The sequence below is a fragment of the Mytilus edulis genome, chromosome 8 (genome assembly GCF_963676685.1).
Source record: "Mytilus edulis chromosome 8, xbMytEdul2.2, whole genome shotgun sequence".
In the NCBI taxonomy this organism is placed as follows: domain Eukaryota; kingdom Metazoa; phylum Mollusca; class Bivalvia; order Mytilida; family Mytilidae; genus Mytilus; species Mytilus edulis.
In genome coordinates this window covers 42,556,052-42,566,910 of record NC_092351.1, presented here as the reverse complement: position 1 = coordinate 42,566,910, position 10,859 = coordinate 42,556,052, and positions in this window count along the sequence as shown.

The window sequence follows — 10,859 nt, the reverse complement described above, 5'->3', positions numbered from 1 at the left end:
CTTGTATATAAAAACATATATACTTATACTAATCTCTGTACAACACCATTCGACAAACATAAACAAGTGAGGTAGTAGTTATCATGTGATCGGCTACTTGTTATTTCTTTTTTTTTTTTTGACTTGTACAGCTGTACGCACCTTGTGCAGCCAGGAAATTAAAGTGCGCATTTGAAATGATTATTCCAGTTAATGCTGAATCCATACAAGAGTAACAAAGGCCAGACGTTCTTGACTTGGGACAGGCGCTAAACATTAATTGATTTAGTGTTATTCTCATAGTGGCGTTTACTGTTTCGTACCAATTTCTTTAAACGACACTTGAACAGATTATCAATTGTTCAGTAATAATTTCCACAATATTGATGGCTTTTGTCTTCATTACCAAAAGAAACTAAAAACTTTACGCATGTAATGTTACTTTCAATATGACTTGAGACGTGGATGAATTATTATGATTTTGATCTGTTTTTACTTACCAACAATTCCACGTCTTCTCCCTTGGCAGAAACCCCAAGGGTGACTAGGGTATAGAAATATGGTCACTTGGTCTTCTCCCGACCGGCAGTAAAACGCTTGCCGAAGTGGGGCGTCCGTTTGGCTGTGCGGGATGTATCAAGTTCGCAGTCACGTCCGGTCAGAAGGGGACGTTAAATCCGATGTCTCGTGTAAAGAGATTGCCACGCTCTTTGCACGTTAAGAACCCTTGCAACAACTCTTTGAGGGGTCCGTAGGTGGCCTGCTGCAAGGCAAAATTTCTGTCCCTATCCAATATACCCTCATTTTCCAGTGGCAGTCCAAATTTCCCCGACCATCATCCCAGACGGCCTCTATTGTAACAACCTACCTATTGTATTTATTGTGAACTTGTTCTCGTCCTGAATATGCATGAAATATTTGCCACTGGACGTTAAGCAACCAACCAACAATCAATCAATCCCTTGGCAGATTTACCCTTCAACACCTGCTCTTTGGTGAGGTGCGTAATGTCCCCTGCTCGCTTCGCGTTGGTAAAGATGAGCAGGTTCATCAGACAATTACGAACCTCTAGTTGTTCGCCACTGTTGAGTGGCAGACTCCCTGCCTCCTCCAACATGTTGTGGAGGAATAGATGGCGGTCTCTGCTCAAGTAAGAGCCCACCATCCACGCCTCTATGGTGAGATCGAGATCTCCGGCCGCTTGTCTGAAAGAAAAAAAAAACAACGTCTAAAGCTTATCAATATGCAGTAATTTGTGTGTAATACAACTGAAATTCATTGAAAAGGGTCATGGTTATTGATTTTGAAAACGCGAATAAAATAATATATTTCAAATTTATTGGCCTCCTTGTGTTCAAACACCTGAAAATGACAGTTAAACTTGTATATAAAAAACATATATACTTAAACTAATCTCTGTACAACACCATTCGACAAACATAAACAAGTGAGGTAGTAGTTATCATGTGATTGGCTACTTGTAATTTTTTTTTATTTTTTTTTTTGACTTCTACAGCTGTACGCAGCTTGTGCAGCCAGGAAATTAAAGTGTTCATTTGAAATGATTATTCCAGTTAATGCTGAATCCATACAAAAGTAACAAAGACCAGACGCTCTCGACTTGGGACAGTTGCCAAACATTAATAGATTAAGTGTTATTCTCATAGTGGCGTTTACTGTTTCGTACCAATTTCTTTAAATGACACTTGAACAGATTATCAATTGTTTAGTAACAATTGCCACACTATTGATGGCTATTGTCTTCATCACCAAAAGAAACTAAAAACTTTGCGCATGTAATGTTACTTTTAATATGACTTGGGACGTGGATGATTTATGATTTTGATCTGTATTTACTTACCAAAAATTCCACGTCTTTTCGCTTGGCAGATTTTCCCTTCACCACCTGCTCTTTGGTGAGGTGCGTAATGTCCCCTGCTCGCTTCGCGTTGGTCACGATGAGCAGGGTCATCAGACAATTACGCACCTCTAGTTGTTTGCCACTGTTGAGGGGCCGACTCCCTGCCTCCTCCAACATGTTGTTGAGGAATAGATGGCGGTCTCCGCTCAATTCGAGCCCACCAATTTGCCGGAGCCTGAAATAAAGGTCAGGAAGTTGGCCAGGCAGTGGAGGTTTGCCTTCATACTTTCTGGTTGTATTCTGATAAATATGAAACATTTTTATGAATTAATTGAATAAAAAACCCACATATAATGAATATATCTTGAATGCGTACAACAAATAACAACACTACCCCCTAGTACAGGGAATGTGTACAATAGTTAGATCAATTGTACTGTATTTTTGTTATGTTATTGTTTGTAATAACCCTATACAGTACAATCAATAGTTATCAGAGCTACCTGATTGTATACATGTAATAAATAGGCAACACCAATTTGCACACACCTGCTATTAAAGTTTCGCGTAAGTGTAGAACGTAATGGAGCTTATTTAAGAATTGACATTAACTTACCAATATGACACTCCCTGTTTTTGGGGACCGCCTCTTGTTCCGCCGGCGTTGTTAGGGTCTTATCATCTGCAATTAAAGAGAGATATTTATGTTATTATTGAAGTATTGATAAATAATACAAATCTACAATTAAAGCCGTGACCTGACGTCGTACGCCAGCAAAGTTGTCCGCTCATTCATTCCCGAGAATACGCAAACTCACATGACTTGGCCAATTGACTTTACAATGCTGCCTGTTGAAACAGAACCTAACGATAAAATAATAATTCCAAGAAAACCAAAATCTTCCAAAACCAGTACTCAGTCAACTCAATCTTCCATACAGAGCTCACTATCATCACAAAAAAAAATGAAAAAAGAAATCAAATAAAAAAGAAACAGTTAAATCAGACAGTTGGGCGGTGAATCCATCTGGGATCTTCCAAGTGACATAGATGATTCTCCCACCTCAAATAGTCTTCCTTAATCTGCATCTAAGAAGTTATCTTCTTTATCCAGTACAAAGTCTACTAGAGCCCCATCTCCTCTTCGTTCTCCAGAAAAGAAGGATGTCCAAAAGAAGCCAGTAAATACATCCTCTCAGAGGTCTTCTGATTCGAGGTCGCGGGGTAGGGGTCGAGCCGGAGTAAAACCAGCTGCGTGTGGTCCTGAAGATCATATTTTCAACACTTATGGACGAAACTGAAATGGAAATCGAAAGTGTTCCGCCACCCGAAAGGGTGAGCGAAATAAGAATGCAGGCAAACTCGACAGCATTCGCCCTTCTATTATCAAATAATGACTAATATCATCCAATGGAATTGCCGAGGTCTTAAACTACATCTTCTCTAGTTAACACTTCTAGTTCAGTCATTTTTACCTATTGCATTTTGCCTTCAAGAAACTCGTCTAAAAGAAAGTGACAATGTATCTTTTAAAGGATACAACATGTATAGCACATTTTCTAAGGTAGATGAACGTGCTGCAGGCGGATCATCCATTTTTGTGAAGGACAACGTCATTCATAGCACAGTCCAACTCACCACGGATCTGCAGGCAGTTGCAATTCGTTTATCATTAGACAAAACAATTACATTATGTTCGATATATATTCCACCCAATTCAATTATAGATAAAGCAAAACTCAAAAACCTCACTGATCAATTACCCTCACCATTTATACTTATGGGCGACTTCAATGCCCACAATCCATTGTGGGGTAGCAAGACTCATAATGCCAAAGGTAAGATCATTGAGGTCTTTAAGGATTATGCATTTTTAATGATGGATCTAATACTTAATATTATCTTCATCCTGGAAACGGGTCTTATTCTTCTATTGATATCACTATTTGCGACCCCTCTCTTCTTCTGGATTATTCATGGCATGTTCATGATGATCTATGTGGAAGTGATCACTTTTCAATAGTACTTGAACATCTTTTTACTTCTGCCCAACAGAGAGTACCACGTTGGAAACTTGACAAGGCGGACTGGTCCTTGTTTGAGAATCTCTGTCAAGCGGAACTTCAGTCAAAGATGTTTGAGACTATACAAGATCCAATTTTAACTTTTAATACAGTTTTAACGTCAATTGCTGACAGAACTATTCCTAAGACCTCGGCAAATCCGAAACATCCTAGCAAACCATGGTTTGATGACGCTTGTGATCAAGCCATAGGTGACCGCAAAAAATCTGAAAGACGGTTCAATCAACAACCAACGACGGAAAACTTGAGTAATTTCCGGGTTTTTTTCGTGCTAAGGCACGGCGGACTTGTAGACAAACACGACGAACATCCTGGAAAAAAATTGTCTCGGGGATAGTATCTCGCACTCCGATGACAAAAGTTTGCAATATGGTACAAAAAATAAAATGTAAAATTCTAAAGCCACTGTAAAACATTTGAAAGACGGCAATGACTTATTAACATCTGAAAAGAATATTGCCAACAAGCTTGTTGAAACTTTTGCGAACTCTTCTTCTTGTAACAACTACATGGAAGATTTTTAAAAAGTTAAAAAACAAAAAGAAAAAACTAAATTAAACTTTAAATAAAAAAATTGTGAAATATATAATGAACTATTTTCTCTTGAAGAACTTAAAACATCTCTGTCAAAAGTCCATGATACAACTTGTTGGCCTGGTAATATTCACTACCAACTCTAGATCTTAAAACACTTGCCAGATTCCTCGCTGGAAGCTCTCTTGGAGCTTATGAATAACATCTTGGAATCTGGTGATTTACCATCAATCTGGAAGCTTGCAACCGTCGTGCCTATTCCAAAACCAAGTAAAGATCACACGGATCCTATTAGCTATCGACCAATTGCTCTTACCAGTTGTGTCTGTAAAACACTCGAACGTATGGTCAATGATCGCCTGTTTGGTTCTTGGAATCAAATTGGCTATTAGCCAATATCCAGTGTGGATTCCGACAGGTCCGCAGTACTCTTGATCATCTAGATCTTGTTGGATTCGAATCATTTGTCCGAAATGATTTTGCGAAAATGAACATGTGGTGTCGGTCTTTTTCGACCTTGAGAAGGCCTATGACACTGCATGGAAATATGGTTTTTTAAAAGATCTATTTGATATGGGGTTGAAAGGCAATATGCCAAATTTTATTTCTAATTTTCTCTCTAACAGACAATTTAATGTTAGAGTGAATTCGACCATGTCTGATCTGTATGATCAAGAGATGGGTGTCCCTCAGGGCATTATTTTATCTGTTACATTATTTAGTCTTAAAATCAACAGCCATGTTGAAGTTTTAAAATGTAATATTGAAGGTTCACTGTACGTTGGTGATTTTTTAATATGTTACAGAGGCAAAAATATGAATAACATAGAAAGACAATTACAATTATGTCTTGGAAGAATAAAAAAATGGGCCTCGGAAAATGGTTTTAAATTTTCCACGTCAAAAACGGTCGGGATGCATTTTTGTAACAAAAGGAAATTGCATATTGATCCAGAACTCACTTTGTACGGCAACCCAATTGAAATGGTTGATGAAACCAAATTTCTTGGGTTAATTTTCGATAAAAAGTTAACCTTTCTACCCCATATCAAAATGTTAAAATCGAGCTGTTTAAAAGCATTAGATATTTTAAAAGTTGCCGGCAGTACTGACTGGGGTGCTGATCGCAACATTTTACTTAATTTATATCGATCTCTAGTTAGATCTAAACTAGGTTATGGCTCTATAGTGTATGGCTCTGCAAGGAAGTCCTATATACAGATTCTCGATGCTGTGCATCACCAGGGTTTGCGTCTCTGTCTTGGCGCATTTAAAACATCACCAGTTGAGAGTCTGTATGTAGAGTCTGATGAGCACTCACTCTCTAACAGACGTTTGAAGCTTGGACTTCAATATGCTGTCAAACTAAAACCCTATTCAGATAATCCTGCCTACAGCTGTGTTTTTAATCCGCCTACTTCATTTTCTTTAATATTATATCAATCAACTAAATCAAAATCAATCATATTATGTTTAACCTATTTTGAATTTACTTTACATTATGTTTGAAAATTGTATTATAATTATTCTGCTCATTCTGGGCGCCGTGATTGGCAAATAAAATATTTGTTTGTTTTGTTTGTTTTGTGTTTTTAATCCGATTTATGAAGATATTTTTGCAAAACATGAAAATAAAATTCCTCCGTTAGGTATACGTTTAGAACCACATTTAGCTTCTTTTGATTTAAAATCTGTTTCTCAAGTTAAAACTTGCAAATGTCCTCCATGGGAACTTCCCAAACCAAAAATGATATTTGATCTCCGTGAACACATTAAAAATAAAACAAATCCTCTTTTAATTCAGCAACACTATGCTGAAATTAAATCCGATTATCTAGATTTTTCAGCTGTCTATACTGATGGATCACAAGATGATGACAGAGTTGCATCTGCTGCTGTCTTCAGGGACAGAGCCGCAACTCTCCGTTTGTCATCTGATGCATCAATCTTTACTGCTGAAGCAGAAGCAATAATTTTGGCTTTGAAATGTATTGCTTCTTCGAATAAATCCAAATTTATTATATGTTCTGATTCACTTTCATGCTTACAAGCTATACAAAATACGGAAATTAAAAAACCAACAATTCTCAACATTTTATATGTAATGAGGAATTTATAAATTCTGAAAGAAATAATATTTCTATGGGTTCCGAGTCATGTTGGAATCCTTGGAAACACAGCTGTAGACCTTGAGGCAAAGAATGCCCTGGGTGACCCTTAATCTAACTGGGATGTACCATATACTGATTTTAAATCTAATATTAGAGAATATGTTTTTAATATATTGAAAAATGAATGGAGTAAAAAAGATGATAATAAATTAAATTAAACATAATTTAGGCAAACCTTTTAATAATTTTATGTGCAGAAAAGATCAGTGTGTTATTTCTAGATGTCGTATTGGTCATACTAGAATAACACACGAGTATCTTTTAAAAAATGAAGATGAACCACAATGTGTACCTTGCAACTGCAAGTATACTATTAAGCATGTTTTAATTAATTGTATTGACTTTGCTGATATTCGTCAGAAGCGTTTCAATGTCAATGATATGTATGATTTATTTTTAATGTTCCATTTACAAATATTGTTGCATTTTTAAAAGAAATTGGAATTTATTATAGAATATAAAAATGTTATTATATTTAAGTCGTTTTTAATTTTTATCACGTTATCTTACTGTTGATTTTTATTTGTAAATAATCAATTTGCTTTAGTCTAGAATTTTAGTATATTGAAGGACTTTTGGTCTTATTTTAAAAATATGCTTGAAATTGTAAAAATATTCGAATTAGCTCTCGCCGCGATATAGCATTTTTGATCTAATGCGGCGTAAAGCAACCAACAATCAATCAATCTGAGATCTGCAAATGGTCCAAAGAAGCGTTTAGTGTGTGGTTTTCTGCAAAGAAGATACGTCCATGTTATAATTGATATATTGTGGAATAATAAAACAAAGTGAAGTAGATGGCCGTAGTCATATCCTACAACAAACACTACGCATTCATAATTTGTTCAATTGAGCCATGTTTGTCTACCGTACAGAGAAGAATAACTTAGAATGTGATCGGCTGCATATAATAAAGCCGACACACTACTTGCAGCGACGTGTCATCACAGTTTCTTGTTACTGCATAGCGGCGAACGTTACCAGATGATGGGATTCATTTAACTAGTGTCATTTACTTTCTATGTCCACAGTTCCTGCAATAAAGATTCGTTCATTAACCGGATTTTTGTGACAAAAATTTGGGGATGTACGGCGGGCGGCCATCAAATGTTGTCCGTGCATTAACTCATGAACCGTTCAACCAAAGCTTTTAAAATTTTAATATGTTGTTACTGACAACTAAATGAAGGTCAAGTTCAATAATGGCGATTTTGACTTTTACCGTTCAGGAGGTATGGTTCTTGAAAGATTGGAAAATGGAGTTTCCAGTCGTGTCCGTGCATTTACGCATGAACTGTTCTACCAAAGCTTCCAAAATTTTAATATGTTGTTACCGATGACAAAATGGAGGTCAAGTTCAATAATGACGATTTTGACTTTTACCGTTCTGGAGTTATGGTTCTTGAAAGATTGAAAAATGGTGTTTCCAGTCGTGTCCGTGCATTTTCTCATAAACCATTCAACCAAAGCTTTTGAAATTTTTATATGTTGTTACTGATGACAAAATAGAGGTCAAGTTCAATAATGACGATTTTGACTTGTACCGTTCAGGAGTTGTGGTTCTTGAAAGATCGTAAAATGGCGTGTCCATTCACGTTGTTGCATTTACTAATGAACCATTCAATCTAAGCTTTTCAAATTTTAATATGTTGATACTGACTACAAAATGGAGGTCAAATTTGATATTGACGATTTTCACTTTCAGCATTCATCGGTTATGGTTCTTGTGATATTGACAGGACACAAATAAATGTTAATAAATCCGGTTTGCTGTCGTTGTGACAGCCTTTTGTTTTATCTTTGATATATTGAGGAATAATACAAAAGTACAAGTTCGCAGCCACGGCCGCTGAATACGGGGAGGTTAAATCCGATGCCTCGTGTACAGTTAGGGCTATGCTATTTGCACGTTAAGAACTCGTGCAACAACTCCTTGAGGTATCCATATGTGGTATGTTGTAAGGGCAAATGTCTGTTCCCATTCAACGTACCCTCATTTCCCGTTGCAGTCTAAATTTTCTCCGACCATAATCCGGACGACTCTACAGAACCTACCAATTATATTTATTGTTAATTTGTTGTCGTCTGGAATATACATGAAATAAAAGTCAATTGTCGGAAAGCAACCAACAATCAATTAATCATCATAATATATATATATATATGTGTACAACCTCTAAGTTATGATATCTAGTCAACTGAAATTCATTGAAAAGGGTCATGGTTATTAATTTTGAAAACGCGAAAATAATAATATATTTCAAATTTATATAGCTTTGATTTATAAGGTATTTCTTCTCTCATCCACAATGTTTTCTCTCTGTTTTCCTTCCCTTGTACCCCCTATGGTGACTTTGGAATGGAAATTTGGCAATAATATGGATGTCTTCTGCCAACCGTCATCAAACCCAGTTGTCATTGCGTGGCGTCCGGAGGGATGTATATGTATGCAGGCCGGAAAAAAGGGGATGACCTTAAATAAAAACCATTTCCTCGTGAAAAGAGTGTCACGTTTTCTTCACGTTTAGAACATTTGTAACAAATTTATAAGGGTATGTTCATGTAGGTGGCCGTTGCAAGGCAAAATTGTTGTCCCGAGCCAACAGACACGCGTTTTCCAAGGATATAAATCATTTTCAAAAGCTTTATCCCGCACATGCCTATTGTATTTATTGTTAACTTGGTTTGTCCTGAACAGGCATGAACCAGACGCAACTAAACGTCAAGCAAACCAAAAATAATTCATCAATCTCTCCTTTATTCTTGATTCATATTCTGTCTGTGTTCTATATTAATGAAATATTGTGGAATTTACTATAGTTACTGCCACGAAAAAGACATAGAAGTTTTGTTTTATAAAGAATACTTTAGAACTTGTCTATAATAATGTTTTAAGAGACATCTGTTATTAGGAACAAATATATTTTGACATCAGTACTATGCAGTTCGGGTTTAGTTTGTAACCTGAATATATTTTTTTCCGAATCAGTTTATGACTTTTATTAAGCTGTATACTACTGCTTCCTTTATTTATGTACAAATGTGATATAAACTTTTTGTGTTTTGATATTTTTTTTTTTTTACGAAACCCACATTTAAATTCTAATTTGTCAACCTCAGCTTCGAGCACATAATTTTTTAAAAACACTTCTACAAGAAAGAATATATGTAAACCTCAGATCTGTGTACGACCTCAAATCTGTGTTCGTTTCTCAAATTTATGCCCAACGTGACTCACATCAATCGGTAATCCATGTCCGTAAAAAAATATTTGGCCTCAAATCTGTGGCCGATTTTCAATTCGCAAATCTGTGTTTGTTAAAAAGATAAGGTCTCGAATCTGTGTAATGTTTTTTTTTTTTTCAATGTGGTTCGTCATGCGAAAATTTATGCCCGTCTTATAAGTTCTTCCTTATAGGTTTTTTATTTTATTAAGTAATTTCCCATAATTTACTATTAAGTTGGTATGTGTTCTCCATGTATGTGCAAGAGATGAAGTATAGTATACGTTTAAGAAAATCCGGCTAAATTATTTACATTGGCGGATCCAGGGGGCGGGCTTCCGGGGGTTGGAACCCGGTCCCCTTTTGTTTGGCCGATCAATGCATTTGAATGGGGACATATAGCTGGACCCCCCCTTTTTTAAATGGCTGGATCCGCCCCTGGTTTAGCTGGTATTTATTATATTGTTGTAAGTACGGTCTTCTATGCTTTTTGTTTTTATTAAGTCATTTTTCCATGTGTGTGGTTGAAATCTTTACATGTGTGTGTGTTATTATTGCATGCCGTCTTTAAGAATGAAACTACAGATATTTATTTTACTAAAAGAAAAGACAGTAAAGAATGAATATTTGTTTGCAACTTCAACGTTCTTCGTTTTGTCTTTGAATTTGTTCATATCGCTGTTTCATTGACAATTATACCACTTTATATATTTATATATATATGTTGTGTACAAGTTATCATTTTGTACAAATTATAATTTGTACGAAAAAAATTGTACAAATTGTAATTTGTATTTTGACTTTGTACAAATTATAATTTGTACAAAAAGTGCCTGTACAAATTACAAATTACAATTTGTACAAAATAAGGCTTAATTTCACTTATAACTTGTACAACAATTTATCATATGGATATTGTGATAAAAATGTATTGATACCCCCTATAAAAACTGTCCAATGCTATTTTTTTTTTATTCATATTGATTCATTTATATTTCTGTGAGGT